Genomic DNA, 16,844 nt, shown 5'->3' with positions numbered 1-16,844 from the left:
GAGAAAAGACCCCCTATGCTGTCTGATTTGCTTGCAACAATGCAATATAGACAAGTTGCGGTAAGTTATTCATTAAAATAATTGAAAGATGAGTTTATTCTATGAACTACCATTCGTCCTCTTTGTAGTTTTACTTTGTGTTGGTGGTTGCAGTGTCCCCATTAGGATGATAGCCATTCTTGTGGGCTGGAGGGTGATTGCAAATGCTAGAAGAATGGTTAACTTTGTTTATCTTAATGATGATAAACATGTAAAGGTAATATGAAAGATGCTAAACTTTAAGATAGATATTAATTGCAAATAGTCCATTCATGATAAAAATATAGTCTATTGTAAGAACAATAATGAACTAAAACTCTTTTTTCTATAAATGTGTGATAGTTTTCGAAGGATTGCTATACATCTGAGCATGTTTGGTACATCAGAGCAAAGCTCTTGAAGTATATAATGGTCAATTGTATACAACCAAGAACACAGATTGGTGGGGATTTGCACCATGAAGGAGATGCGGTGCCTATAACCACGGAAGGCAAATCCACAGCTTCAACACCTTCTATACCCAAGACATCAAAGAAAGGCAAAAGGACTCCTAGAAAGGATAGTTCTCCAAAAAAGAAATAGCTTTGCCATATCGCCTTGTAAGCCTTCATATATAGAAATTTGCCCTTCAGCCCTTGTTTATCTCATAGAGATGGCAGATAGACATCTGCTACAAAATTTGTACATATATTTTATATTGATAGTAAAGATATCTTTTCTTGAATGTCATTGCAGTGTATATTATTTTCTCTCCTTTTCGATATCTGCAAAAAATAAATTACAAATGTTAGCTAGTTAGAAAGTGAGATCTTGATATACATCTAAGTAGATATAATATGATGTGAAAACTTACTCGTTTCTTGTCAAGTTGGAATACAAAGGAGCATGGTAGTTCAATGTCTTCATTTTGTAAATCCATCCTCACTTGATGTAGCGTACATGATTTTCTGATCTTTAAGATTGCAATAATATCCTCGTTGAACCAAATATCAAGATCCACTATAGGATCCTTGCTTAAATAATTAAGATTCTGGTCTAAAGCAACTAGACTACTACCAACAAAATGCCATCGACTATAGTAAAAGCTAAGGATAAAATTTTGAGTAGCAATCATATATTTACAAGCTATAGAGTCTTGATCTATCTTACATATAATTTTTCCTTCTGTCCTTGTATCCCATCCTTCATCAACAAATTGTATGATATGATCATATGTTAGTCTCTTCACTGAAAGCATGGTTTTTGTTATTCTTATCTCCATATTAGAGAAGAAATCAATAAATATATTAATAGGCATAAATAAAGTAACTTTGCTTAGCCTACTTGAGATATTAGATTTTAGTGCTTTTTGGATCTCAGAAAATATCTTACATCTATAGCCCTCACTAGTAGCTGGACTCGGAAAAGGCCACTCAAAGCTTGAAAAATCTAGTAAAGGAAGGAGTTTTATTGATCCCCATTGGCAACGCCACATAGGAATAACATAAGAATGGTCATAAAAGAATATTACATTCTCTGCAAGCTCTGTCTTCTTTCTGCCTCTATACATTTCTTCTCCAATTGAACCATGTATAACATCAATAACATCAATAATAGATTCCACTGGTTGCCATTCCTCAAGATTAGAGGGATAGACATCTATAAGACAAACAAATATTATAATGGAAAAACCTAAACCATGTTTAAGAAAGGAAAAACTTTAAGAATCAAATTCTTACAATTTGGTCTATGCATTGGAAGCTTTCAAGATCCAGGTTTCAAACACAGCTCTTTATGCATGAATACATGTTGCACTAGTACCTCTTTGATGCTATTCTTATTTGCTCCAAGCTTAAAATCTCAGATTCTGCCCTTCCAAGAAGAGATAAATGAGCTCTCATGTCTTTGCCTTTTTCCACGTTTTGCTTGTTGCATGGTGATCCAACTACCTTTGCTAATGATAGTAGGAATCCATCTTCCATCAGTTTGGAATGAGTTAAACACTGATATGGATGTGATTTGGGAGCTTGGACACCTTGTTGAAGGTCGAATTTTCGTATCCATGGTAGAAGAGAGAGATACATGCACAGAGAGAGAGAGAGAGAGAGAGAGAGAGAGAGAGAGAGAGAGAGAGAGAGAGAGAGAGAGAGAGAGAGAGAGAGAGAGGACTAGGCTACCATAATGGAGGAAAAAACAATAGAGGAATAAAAGAAAGGAGGGAAAAAACTGAGCGCCATGCTTTTCACCAATTTGAATTTCGATTACATTAGTCATTATCATTAATCTAGAAACATCATTAAATAAAAGTAGCCGAGACTCTATGCCATTAATGCAAAAGATGTCATAATCACGAATATAAGAGACTAAAAATACATAATAAAAATACAAATTCGTAATATTATCATATTTATATATTTTTGTAAAATGATTTTTTAATTTTTTTAAAATAGAAGTTCCGTTACGGAGGCTTTGCTCTTATTGGTCTAGAGCACTCTCTCTCCACATCTTAAAAGGCATTTTCGAGACCTCAAAACTCCCCTAATGTATGTCCAATGAAGTCAATGCCCCATTTTTCGAAGGGCTATCGTGCTATTATGGGGTCAACTCCATCTTATCCTTGTGCACGGGCACCTTAATCCTCTGGCACTCATCGCAGTTTTTACAAATTTAGCAGCATCACGGAATAGGGTGGGCCACCATAGTTGGGATTGTAGCACCTTAGGGTTATTGTATCCCCACTAAAGTGTCCTCCAACTATTCCACCATGCGCTTCTCTCAATACATTGTGCATCTCGTGCTCACACACACATCTACCCAACAAACTGTCTTATCCTAGCCTTTAGAGTTGGCCGGCGATCAATTGGTATGGATGGATCTTTAAGATAAGTCTCCTTAGCCTGGCTTTCTCAATAGGTCTCTCAGGAAGACCGTTCTCTAGCACTTGAACTACATCATCGGCCCAATATGGCGTCAGATCGGCCCTAAACAAGTCTCTTTCGCTAGACAGGCCAAAGAGATGAGCATCCAGTAGGTCATCAGGTATGCCTTGTCCAGCAGCTTCTCCTGTGGGTATGCGAAACATGTGATCAGCCATGTAGTGCTGCTTTCCCTTACGTACAACCACATAAAAATAAAATTTCAACAAGAGAAGTAACCATCTAGCTATGTGACCTGTAGTGCACGGCTTGTTCACGAGATAAAGTAAGGCTTGATGTTCAACGAAAAAGACGAAGGGGGTGGCCAACAGATAATGCCTATATTTCTTTACAGCAAATACCATGGCTAACCCTTCCCTTTCTATAGTGAAATAGTTCATCTCCATTTCAGTGAGCTTCCTGCTGGCAAAACTCATGGGGTAATCTAGGTTATGCTCACCAGGCTGGCATAGAACAGCTTCAATAGCAAACTTAGAGGCATCTATGTGTACATGGAATGTTATGCTCCAGTCTTGGGCTCGTAAGATTGGTGCAGTGGTGAGAGCCTTCTTCAACCATTCATATGCACGCTGGCATTCCTCAGTCCACTCGAATACGAACAACAGCTTGTACAATGGTCTAGCAATCAGTGTGTAATTCAGTACAAAGCGTCGATAGTATCCCGTATGGCCTAAGAAACACTAAACGCCCTTGTAGTTAATGGGTGGTGGTAGGTCGACAATGACCCTGACTTTTGAGAAGTTGGTGGCAATGCCATTCCTTGACGCTACGTGCCCTAGGATACATCCGTGCTTCACCCAAAACTGGCACTTTAAGGGGTTCAATGAGAGGTTGTATAACCGACACCGTTCAAAGATAGCTCTCAACTTTTCTAAGTGTTCAGCCTAACTAGAGTGTACGCATAAGTCATCTACGAACACATCTAGCTCGTGTCTAAGCATATCCTTGAAGATAATGCACATTAATCGTTGGAAGGTCGCAGGCGCATTCATTAGCCCAAAGGGCATAACAATGCAGACAAATACACCCCACTCCATGGCGAAGGAAATCTTGTGCCTATCCTCAGGGTGTACTTGCACTTGATTATAGTCAGAGAAGCCATCCAGGAAGCTATAGGCTTCTTTGCCTGCTACCCTCTCCAACATGTGCTCGGTATACGGTAAGGGGTAGTTGTCCCTCTTCGTAGTGGCATTAAATTTCTTGTAATTCATGCACACTCGAATTTTACCATTCTTTTTCATAACGATTACTATAGCTGATACCCAATCCGTGTGCTCAATCTCATATATAAATCCCGCCTTCATGAGCTTATCGATTTCCTCCTTCACTGCATGGGCGTATTTGGGATTCATAGGATAAGGTCGTTGCTTTGTTGGCACCGCATCTGGAACCATTGGGATATTATGGGTCACAACCCTAGGATCGACTCCTTTAAGTTCCTCCAAGGACCAGGCAAACACATCGACATACTCTCGTAGGAGAGCAACAAGTTTAGCCTCCTCATCCTTGGTCAAGTCATCAGCAATGAACACAGATGGAGGCTTCTTGCCTTCCCCTGCCAAGTTGACTTCCTTGACCTTGGCGGGTCTCTCAATTGGCTCACTGGTTTGCCCTTGTCTCTTTGCTCGTAGCAGAATCACCACTCTATCACCCTTCTTAAACTTTGTGAAGCGTTTGGGGAGATCCTGCGGCTTCTTTTGCCTCTCTGCTTTTGAGTCCTTAGTTCACTTCTTGGCCTCCTCCTTTAGCCATCTGCGCCTTAGGTGGACTGGCAAGTCCCCTTTGGTGCGTCTAAACTTAGAGAGTTGGGGTATTTCGAGATCACTCTCTGTACTGACTTCTGACTCCGAGGTTAAACTCATATCCCTCACTTGAGGAAGGAGTTTCGCCAGGGGGTCATAATTCAGTGGGTGTATCCGTCTTAAGCACTGGAACTACCAACGGTTGCACCACTCCTACCTGCTCGTAATCCATGGCTCCCATGTGCTCCAACCAGGATCTATCGCACTCCATCCGCATGACTCCTCTTTTATTCCAGCCTGCCCAATACTTTAATTCTTGCCATAAGGAAGGGTACTGCCGAAGCAAATCTCCTAGGCTCATAGTTACTGGAGTGGTTACTAAAGTGGTGAGGAGGCTGCTGGGTGGTTGCCTTCCTCCTTGGTCAGCACTCTTTGGCCATATGTCTTGGTTAGCTTGCTGATATGCTTCTTCCTGGTCTTGCCTCTGTGGCATTTCATGTGGTGTGGGTGCGTTCCCTGATTGGGGTTGCGATGGTGAAACAGGTGTACTCGCACTAGAAAGGTCTTCAATTTGGTCTTCCAGTATGGGCTCTACATCCTTAAGGTGTTCCTGGGCATCCTTGACCCACTCTTTGACTTTGGCTATAGCCTCAAGTTGCCGTTTGGGGTGGGGATATTCCCCTACCTTGGCACTCCCTAGTTCTGCTGTCTTAGGAGCTGAGGTCTCTGCCTCTGCATCAGTGACTCTCTTTTCTGTCACTAGCGTTGTAGCTTCCTCAGTCTTAAGGGTAATCCTTGCATCTATTCTCTTTCTCCTTCTCCTCTGGCTTTTCTTTCCCAATGAGGCTGCATCCAGGTTACTTGGCCTAAGCAATGAGATGCCTGTTTGTTTTGTCTGTGCTTGCATCATAACATGTAGTGGGATGGGTGTATCCTCACTGCCAAAGGTCTCCACACTGAATAGCCCCAAGGGTACTGAGGGCATGTTGGCAAAATTAGTTGATGGCTTCCATCTAGGACAGTCAGGAAATAGGTGTGTGATTCCAGACTCGGTGCATCGAAGGTCAGTTTTGTCCTTGTTTGCATGTTTCCTTTTCGGGCAACGTGATGAAATATGGCCTGGATGATCGCAAGTCCATCATGAGATTGGAGCTTGGCTTGGTCCTTCAAAGCCTCTGCCTCTTCCTCTACTTAGCGCCATAACTAGTACAAGTTAGTAGTCCATCAGGATTGGATTGCCTTCCTCATCATAGGATATGGGTTCACATAGGTCTCCTCTTCACTAGGTTCTTCCACATAGTGAACAGGAGCGTCACTCGGTGGATGGGTTACATAGGGCCATGGTGGTCTGGGTATGCCTGTTGGGTTCATCTCTAGCCTAATAATGGCTGGTCTTGCGTCCTTTGGTGCTAGAAGCACCAACTGGGCTCCCCTACCACAAAGAGGTTAGGTGGCATGTTGCCTAAGTATGGAGGGTTATACTGCTGCGCGTATAGGAATCTCCTTGGCAATCTGCAATGTAATGTGTCATGACCGAACCTACCGCAGTTCGAGTACGGCCTAGATCTAGGATTTTGGCACTCGGCTGGGAGGTGGTTACCGCCACAGTGTATACACTGCACATGTGAGAGCACATGCTTCCTCATTTGGTCTTGCAATCATGCAAGCTCCATTCTCACCTCAGCCAGCTCCTGGCCTTGGTCAACACTCTTTCCCTTATCCCATATGCTAGAGTTCTCTCTCTCTCCTGACACTGTTGACTGCTCTGGAGCTCTCTGACTTGTACTGTCCCGACTAGTATTCCTCATGCTTCGCTCCATAAGCTGATCGTCCACCCTTATTGCCTCTTCAAAGACTCTAGCTAACACGTCCCGGTGTAGAGTGGAGTTACTAGCCAAAGCCTTGTAGAGCTCCTCACTTCGAATTTCATTTATAAACATGGTAGACACATCCTTCTCGTTAGGTCGCTCATTGGCAAGGATCCTCTTGAAGAGGCTACGTACATGAGTGACATAGTCCCTTACGTCTTCCTTTTCCCTCTGACTGATATTCATCAACCGGGCGATGAGATTGTCAGAGTATCCTACCTCAAAGAATCTCTTGATAAAGAGATCCTTAAGATGGGCAAAGCTCATGCGCTCAGTTGCATCTAGACTAGTGTACCAAATTCTCCCCTTATCACCTAAGCACAGCTCGAAAGCTTGAGAGTGTTGTGCAAGGTCCATGAGACCATTTGCTTCACAAACTTGTTCAAATTGCTCCACAAAGCTATATGGGTCATTGCTAGGTTCATACTTGTCTAGCTGCTTTGCTACAATAGGGATCCTAGATTGCCCCTTTGCCCCTTGCATGACCCCTAATCTCGAGAGTAATGCGGTGGCTAAGGCTGTTATGCTATGCTCAGCGGACGTATTGTTCATGAGCCACTTGGCTACGAGTTCACTCAATGATAAGTCAACCTCTACTGCTCGTTCTCTCTCTGCATTTGGCCCTGCTTTGGCTGCACCGGCCAAGGCTAGCACACATCGGGCCTCGTACATGTCTACATCTTGTTGGAGTTTCTTAGCCTTCTGCTCGTGGTTATAGGAAATTATGCTCTCTAGCGCCTTTCTAATTGCCTTTCTTTCCTCTTCTAGGCTTGCTACCACTTCCTCTACTAGTCTGCCCTGAACTACCGTCCTAGTCAACAAGTCGTACTCATTGACTAACTCATGCACTAAGACTGGGAATTCTCCCAAGTCCAGTCGTCCTTTCCTTGTCTGCCTCGTGATTCTGACATTGCTCCCACTTCCAGCTCCACAAGGTCATCGATCAATTTGAGTAGCTCCGGCAGCGTCTGATCCTCTATGTTGTCGCCTTCTGGATCTTTGTGTCCTCTTAGGGTCCTACTGATGGGGCTCTCAGGCACCCAACTATGTTTTGGGATCTTCTCCTAATAGTGGGTTCCTTGATGTTATTATATCTCCTGATGAGTTCCTTATTATTGAGAGCAGTTGTCAATCTTATTCACAAGTTGTGCTTCGTGCTTTCTAGTGCTCAGTGCGAAAACAAGCTTTCTCTTTCCTTGTAGTGCACCTTTGGTGATAAAATCAAAAGTGAGGTGCGGATGCAGGCAATGCTCAATGCAAGCTCCACTCTTCCCCTCATGTTCGTAGCCTGATATGGCTCTAAGCATAGGTTCTGGCTGATCTAAGGTCTTATTGAAAGTCCATGTTGCGTTCTCTATTCTGCTTCAAGGTTGGTTGGTTGGTCACCGAAAGTTAAGTCAAATTCTAAATTCAGTTTGCTCAAGTGTCTAGCCATTCGGGGTGAATCCTCGGTTATCCTGTCTGGTCTCTGGCTTCTAAGGGCTAAATTGGGTTTTCAGGGGGGTCAGAGATGTGAACAGGGTGGCTAGGACTATTTACCTCCTCCCATGCTAGGAATGGTATACCCACCAAATGCAATTCCAGAGATAGTTCCCTACCCCTACCCCCACATGCAAACAGTGCCGCAGTACAATGCACCTAATCCACAGTAGCCGCAAACGACAATGCCTCAAATGATGGTTCAACCACAATAGCAGTGGTCTCAAACAATTCCTCCAATGGCAACTCAACAACAGTGGAATCCTATCCATTGGAATCAACAACCCCAAGTCTTAACACGAGCTCTGAATCAAAACCAGAATAGAGGACCTCCTAAATCAACCCAACTCGTATATGCAATAGTTACAGAAGCTTCCCAAAACCCTACTACAAGTACATCAGGAGGTGAAAATTTGAAGGACTACCTGTCCAATTCAGTGGCAAGTATCAAGAAAGAGCTTATGGATGTGATTATAGAACAGCTACAGATGTTGAAGGTAAATACTGCTAATATATCCACTCCTGCGGAGGTGGGAGAGATGTGATGTGTTCTAATACATGGTACGAAAAGTGCCATCAAGCAGGACATTTAGCCACTGAATATACCCAAAAATCAACCATTCTTGGAGCCTTCTGTCCATACTATTTGAGGAAGAACCATACAGAGGATATCTACTCTCTGAAAGACATGCATGAACGAAGAAAGAAAGATGAAGATGCAAGATTCAACTTGCTAGAATCCAAAAATGAAAACGTAGAATATTGGACCAAAGCCTAGGAAGTTTGGTCCTAATTTCGGTCCAAGGAGGTTTCCCTCTCAAAGTTACAGAGGGCAATAATCTAGTGGTGGCCAGAGATTAGAGGTGGAATGTTACAGATGTGGAGAAAATGGTAATATCTCATTGAATTGTCCAAACCCTAGAAGATTTGTGGATTATAAGCTCTTATGCAATTGATGCAAAGGAGAAGGCTACACTACAAAAGATTGTCCAAGTCCAGTCCCTGTGAAATCTACTTCTGATACCCAACAGAAGACCCAAGAACTTGCTTCCAATTTGGTAGAATTGGAAGTGGCCGCAATAACGCGAGCAAAGAAAGGAGAACCTGTAGTTCCAAAAGAGAATGTTCCTTCTGCCAAGACTGTGAAGTTCAACCTTCCTCGGGAAAAGTAGAACAATGCAATCCAAAATAAGGAAGTATGGAGCACTACAAAGCCACATAGAGCTACAGAGACCGTTGTAGAGACATGATTAGAGGTCCATGTAATAGAGGATGTGGAAGTACCTCCTCATGAAGAATAAGCGCATATGTTGCTGCTCCTAGAAGAAAAAGGGAAGATAAAAGTGGGCATGTCCCTATTTCCTAGTCGATTGGAAAAGCCTGTGGATGCTATCAAAGAGTATGATCTGGTCAAAGACCTAGATACCTTTAAACCAAACCTAATATTCCAACAGTTGTTGATACTGTCTCCCAGTTGCCAAAAAATATTCAAAAGCATCTTGAAAAGAAAACGCAGTCTAAGGATTGTGACCCCAACAACAACAAATTCCAACAGAGCCTCAAATCCTGTGAAGGAAGTGGATGTGGCTAACATCTTCCTAGATCCTCGAACCCCAGAGATTAGTGTATGGATAGAAGGATGCTTTATTTCAGATGCATTGATTGATGGAGGCTCATCAGTAAACATAATGATGGATGTGACAATGAAGGATCTAGGTTTGCAAGGAATTCAACCTACACAGTGGCTTATCAGATTGGCAGACCAAAGCAAAATCAAACTATTGGGCATTCTCCCATACGTAAAAACAACCCTTGCAGGAAGAGACTATTGTGGCTGACATATTTGGTGGTCAAACCAAATTCTTACAGGACCTCATATCCTCTGCATTTGGGAAGACCTTGGATTTTCGAATCAAGAGCAAGGATGGACTAGTTCAAAGGAACCCTAACCCTAGGCACAGGACCCAATAAAGTGGTGTTGAAGTTGTATGGATCGCAAAAAGGCAATGGATCCACATCCATCGAAGTCGTAAACAGACTCCTCCAATGAAGTAACAAATGGTACATCAAGAGTTGAAGAGGTTGTCAAACATATCTTTCCCAAGAAAATGGAGGCACGGTCCTTAATAGTGGGCACTGTAAGCCAACTACCGAAGGAAGCAATGTCTTTGTCCATGGAAGAATACCTCCTGCCTCAATCCAAATTGACTTCTAAAATCACCTCTGACATCAAAATAGAAGCATGGATGTATTGTTCTCCCTGTTACATGGCAGTTGTAGAGTCAAAGACCGAGTCAGAAGCAAAGATAGAAGTAGAGACAAAGCCAGAGACAGAGGCAGAAGCAGAAGCAGACAGAGATGGAGGACCTGTTCTCCTAGAGAGCCTCTACAGAAACAATGACAGAGCCTCCAGAGGACAATGATAAAAATGATGAGGAAGAAAAAGAACCCGGTTATGAAAGTGCATCTGGAGAAGTTTCTCTGATAGTGGACGATCTTGTTGATGTCCCTATAGAGACCTCAGAGGCCGATGAACTCGGGGTGTTGAATGGAATGACCATGGTTCCATTTTTGGGTTGACCAATGGATTACAAAGCATGCGAAATCTGCATAAGCAATGGATTAAAGATATAAAAATTAAGTTCACCTGTCGCCTTAACCATTCATTCTGGAGAAAAGATGATGATGATGCCCCTTTTCAACAGAAGCTAGAGCCATTAGAGCCACGGCTTATAGAAGGTCCGTGCGATGTGACATTCCTAGACGCATCCTCTAAAGATGAATCCCTAAGTCCAGAAGAAATCACCACTCACACAGAAGCAAACAAAGCTCTGATATCCTTCCAACAATCCCAACAGACAAATGAGTCATCTGCTCAGAAGAAGGACACTAGTTCTAGTGGAACATCAGAAGATGACACTACTCCCTTGAAGGAGTCGGATCTCTACCCAGAAACAATCCGTGGGATATTTATCCGTGAAGTGGAAGGTGAAAGACAGTTGATGTTCCAAGATGTTGATGCTACTGAACGTCACCTGAAAGTGGGTCTAAGTCTTCCAAAAGAAGAACTAATGGTCTTGCAAGACCTACTAAAGGAGAACTTAGAAGTGTTTGCATGGTCGTATAAAGATCTAAAGGGGATTGATCCCACTGTATGCCAACACCACATCAATCTAAAGCTTGATGCCAAACCTATGAGACAAAGATAAAGGCATATGAATCCGAATTATTCGGCTCTCGTGAAGGCTGAATTATTGAAGCTTCTAGAAGCTGAGTTCATTTATCCTGTGGCTAACAGTGAATGGGTTTTGCCCATTGTGGTTGTACCCAAGAAGAACAGTAAACTTCGAATATGTGTGGACTTTCTAAAGCTGAACTTGAGGATGAAGAATGATGATTTTCCTATCCCTTTCACAGACCAACTGTTGAACATAGTGGCATGCCATGAGCTCTATTCCCTCTTGGATGGATTCAGTGGATACAACTAGGTCCAAATTGTAGAAGAGGACCAATCCAAAACAACCTTCACAAACAAAATGGGGAACCTATGCTTACAGCGTGATGCCGTTTGGGCTCTGTAATGCTCCTACTATCTTCCAACGAGTAATGATGCCTACCTTCCAAAACCATCTACATGATTTCATTGAGGTGTATCTTGATGACTTCTGTGTCAATAGCCTAATCTGTAAGCATTAGGCACACCTAGAGTAATGTTTTTACAAATGCTGAGAATATGGGATTTCTCTCAACCTCGACAAATGTGTCTTTGGCATCGCATTAGGAGTTCTTCTGGGCCATATTGTCTCTACACAAGGGATTGCAACAGACCCAACGAAGATTGAGAAGATTACCACCTTGGTAGCACCAACAAATCTCAAGCAGTTGAGAGGATTTCTTAGCCATGTTGGCTATCACAGAAAATTTATTGCACATTTTGCAACCAAGGCAGCCCCTTTGTACAAGCTCCTAAGGAAAGATGTGGATTTCCTTTGGACTGATGACTGCCAAGAAGCTTTCAATACCCTAAAACAGTGCCTCATCAGAGCACCCATCCTGCAGCCTCCTGACTGGACAAAGGTGTTCCATGTTTATACAGATGCATCGGTCGAAGGGCTAGGCATTGTCTTGTGCCAGAATGGTTCTTCCAAGTTGGATCAACCAATATATTATGCAAGCCAAAAGGTCACTGATAGAGAATGGAACTATACATGACATAGCTTGAGTGCTTAGCAATGGTATTTGCATTGGAGAAGTTTCAACACTATCTACTATCGATGCATTTCAAGTTTTATGTTGACCATGGAGCCCTATCCTTCATGATGAACAAATCAGATGTGAAAGGACGAATGACGTGATGGTTGCTCCTATTTCAAGAGTTCGATTTTGAAGTGGTCACTAAGCCTGGCCGTTCCCATGTCCTAGCCGATCATCTGTCACGAATCCCTCAAATTGCAAAAGATGAACATGATGATCCGGACCTTCTTGATGCTTCCTTATTCTTGGTTGAGACTGTAACTCCTTGGTATGTAGACATAGCCAACCTCATGGCAACTCAACAGTATCCCCCTGGTATCTCGAGCCATGAGAAGAAGAAGCTTATGTTGGAATCAGTCCTCTACATATTGCTAGGTCGTGCATTGTACAAGAAAGGCAAAGATAAAGTGTTGCAAATATGTGTTGCAAGAGACAAAATCAGCATAGTATTGAAAGCCTACCATGACGAGCCATGTGGTGGACACTTTGCAGGAGAAGCAATAGCCAGAAAGACTCTGCTCGCAGAAGGATACTGGTGGCCAACCCTCCATAAGGATGCTTATGACTAGTGCAAGAGATATGATGCTTAGCGAATGGGGAAACCCGCCAAGACCAGTGCCATGGCACTACAACCTATCCTTCCCCTAAAGCCACTCGAGAAGTGGGGGATTGATTTTTGGGTCCCATTGATTTTCCCACCAGACGGAAGCAGAGCATATACATCCTGATATGTACGGATTATATCACCAAGTGGTGTGAAGCTAAAGCTTTGAAGCAAGACAATGGAAATAGCGTGGGATTGTTCCTATAAGAGAACATCAACACCTGTTTTGACAGTCCCCTAAAGCTCATAAGTGATAGAGGTACACACTTCCTTAACAAAATCATGGAAGAATTGATAGAACTGTCCAAGATCCATCGTCGCAAGTCCATCCCCTAGCCAATGGCCAAGTTGAAGTCACTAATCGCATCCTTTGCTCGATCTTGACAAGGACGATTGCCGCACATTGCTGTGATTGGGATGATAGACTTATAGAGACCCTCTGGGCGTATATAACCTCTTACAAGGCTGCTACAGGACAGAACCCTTTCCAGTTGGTGTATGGCACAGAAGCCGTCTTCCCTATTGAGCTGGAGTTGCCCTCTTTGCGAGTGGTAGTCAAAGAATGCCTTGGAGATGATGAGTCTCTCCAGTGCCGCCTGCTGCATTTGGAATGTTTGGATGAGATTCGATGGATGGCCCTACAGTGCAAGGAAACCACTCAAGCACAATGTAAGCTCTATCATGATAGTTTCATCAAGCACAAGGAGTTCAAAGAAGGTGATATTATCTTCGCCTATGATTTCCGATTTGGCAAGTTTCCTGGCAAGCTTCAACAACGTTGGATAGGTCCTTATAAGGTACTTGCTGTTAATCCGAATGGCTCCATCCAAGTCCAGACGATTAATGCTTGTGATGATCCATTTTTTATCAATGGCTATCGCTTAAAGAAGTATTTCCCTCCCTCGGGATCTTGACAATCATAGTCAACCCACCCTTTCCCCTTTGGGTGTCACACTATCCTTCTCTTCGTGCTCCTGATAGCCCTTACGATCTTTCTCATGAGGCGGTCTCGTTTTGCTAGCCCATCCCAGACACCTTCCATTCTTACTCTATTCTTTTCTTGTCTAATCTAGCAATGGTGATGTGGATGGTCCTAACATATGGTATTTCTACCATTCTCTTTATTCACAAAAAAAAACAAAAACACAAAAAAAGATATATCGGTCATGGGAGAAAATGACTTAGGTCCTTGTCATGCCGACCTACTCTTCGTCGAGGAAAGGTGGAAACACCCTCGGGAGTAGGACGAAAAGGGAAAAAAAACTGTTATGGGAGAAAAAGAAGCAATGCCCTGTCATAGTAGGCCTCGTTTCAAGAAAAGGTGGTAAACACCCTTGGATGGAAATCTAGATGTGGAAAAGGTGGTAATACCCCATAGTTCAGGATAGTTGACTCACCAGTATGATTTCTTTAGATACAATTTCAAGCCACCTCCTTTGGTGTGCTGTCTCTACAACTTCATCAGTCCGTCTAACCCTCTTTAATAGATGATCTTTCATACAAATCATTGAAGTACTAGATGTGTTGATTGCCTCTCTGGGTACGTCTCATCTTCAACACCCTGATGACAATAATAGACAAAGCGATCTTCATCGACAACCCCTAGAGCGATACGAGCTTTCCTCCTAATCGGATGGGGATGTGAGTATGGTCTTCCCTCTGTATCTATCAATGAGTGTGAGACATAGGGTAGGGTGAGTGACCAGTCATTTCTCTTTAATTCAAATGAGAGGTGTGATATGTGAATGGACTGTTGCATGCACAGGTTGGGCCTCTCAATGCACAAAGCACGATCTATTCCTGTGCACTGCACTATAAGGCTCCCTGGCCTTCCTTCTCACACTATATGCCAGCACAGGGCGGGATGTACAATTGCACCATCAAATGCGCACAAGGCATACAACCTCTGCACAAGTGACTGTGAGGCTTATATCAATGGGTGTAAGGAATGGGCTGCCCTCTTGTATTCTTCAACAGAGTGTTAGTCAGAGGGGGGTTGAGTGTGATTAGTGTGTCCTCAAAACAATCATTGAGAGGTGCGGATTGAGGGACGTTACGACATTGGATTCATGTACGTTCTCGTTTCCCTATGCACCCACGGGATGGATCTCTACCACCATCACAAGCCATGTCACCTTGTTTTGTACACTGCACGATAAGGCTCCCTGGCCTTCCTGCTTGCACCTATGTCAGATGGGTGAAATGCATGAATGTACCATTAATTGTGCACACTGGTATACTCCCTCCCAATCATTTTTTCCTTGTTCAATTCTAAATCGGGCGTGAGTTATGGGATTTTATGCTTATTCATTGAGTAATGTGCGTCATGGAGCAAGTGATTGTTCTATCTTCCTCTTAAGTGCCCGTGAGCTGAGAGTTCTATTCTTCATCATCAACACTTGAATCGACAGACTCTACTGATAAAGCTATCTTCCTGGATGTTGTTGCATGGTCCTTGCCATGCTGGACGCGTTCTGTGGCGAGTCCTGGTCCCTCCTATCGACGATGGCTCCGATCTTCCTACATCAACAATGACGGTTCCCTTCACCCAACTACGAAATGGGCCAAGTGTTCCTAACCCTACCTTTCTGTTTGCTAGTGCATGTTATGTCTTAAGTGTGGGGACGTTAGCGTCCAGTCGGTTGAGAAGTCCTAAGCCGTGTCGATCAATCTACTCTAATCGGTAAGGTCTTAAGTGTGGGGACTCGTCCCTGCGCATTTGTTGTGCATATCCCTTGCATATGTCATTACCCAATCATGAGTTTCTACCACGTATTAGTTTTGCCTGATGGGGTCCCTTCCCCACCCAACTACCCTCGTATCCCCTGTCGTCGAGGCCATTTTCCTTGCGGTTGCTTTTAATGTGTCATTTTTTCTCTTTTCTATGTGAATGCACCTTACGTTCTCGATTCAACCTCATAGCCCTATTCATCCCTTCACATGACACACTTTTTCTTTTTACATCCCTCTGTTCTGGTTTACTGTTTTTGCGTTATTAATTTTTGAAGCGATTCCCGCCAATTGGATGTTTTTCCATGTGAATGCTCCTTTATTATTTCAGAATGTTGATATGCTATACCATCCATGTCCTTCGCCTTCCCCTGGACATTTTTTCTTTTACCCACCTGTTATTCCGCTGTACGGTTTGTTCGTTATTAATTTTTGCAAGATTTCGTGTCTTTTTCGTGCGTATTTTTGCAATTTTTCCATGTGACCTGTCCTATTCTCCTTGGAATTCAATTCTGATTGCATATCCTTGTGTGGCCACCCTTCTTGCACAATTTTCCTTTTTTCTCTTCCCTGTTTCGCCCTCTGGAGTTTTTGTTATTAATTTTTATTGGAGTTTTCGAGCTCCATTTTCTTGTTTTTTCCATGTGAACATCCCCTAACCCCCCCGAAAAATGCATTCCAACGTGACAGTCTTGTGAAACACTATTATTCGGATATTCTTTCTTTTTACTACCCTTCGTTCTGGTGCCCCATTTTTTTTCTATTAGTTTTTATGTCCCGTTTCGGGGGTAATTTTTTGGTTTTTTCCATGTGAACGGGTCTCATTTTCGTCGGAACTGTTTTTTGACATGATAGGCCTGCCCGGCATGCCTTTTCACACATTTTTCCTTTTTTTCCATGCTTCATTTTAGCGATCGACTTTTTTCATATTGATTTTCATATGCGTTTTTGGGCCCGATTTTTACGTTTTTCCCATGTGAACGCCATGAATTGTTCTCGGACACTTTGTTGCACTCTTCCGTTGTCTTTCCCTCGAATTCAGACACCTTTTTTTTTTTTCAAAATTTTGGTTTCAGTGCACGGTTTGGGTTTTATGAAAATTTACGTCCAATTTGCGCATGTCGTCTCTCTCGCGTTGCATGTGACTGTGGTTTTTTTTATTTTTCCTCGTGACATTTTGTCTGTCGCATCATCATACTGCCCACCGCCCAGC

Source organism: Lygodium microphyllum, chromosome 3 (assembly GCF_053477565.2).
Source record: "Lygodium microphyllum isolate KBCC chromosome 3, Lygodium_microphyllum_v1.1.10, whole genome shotgun sequence".
NCBI classification, from domain to species: domain Eukaryota; kingdom Viridiplantae; phylum Streptophyta; class Polypodiopsida; order Schizaeales; family Lygodiaceae; genus Lygodium; species Lygodium microphyllum.
Note: the sequence above shows the minus strand (reverse complement) of the source record.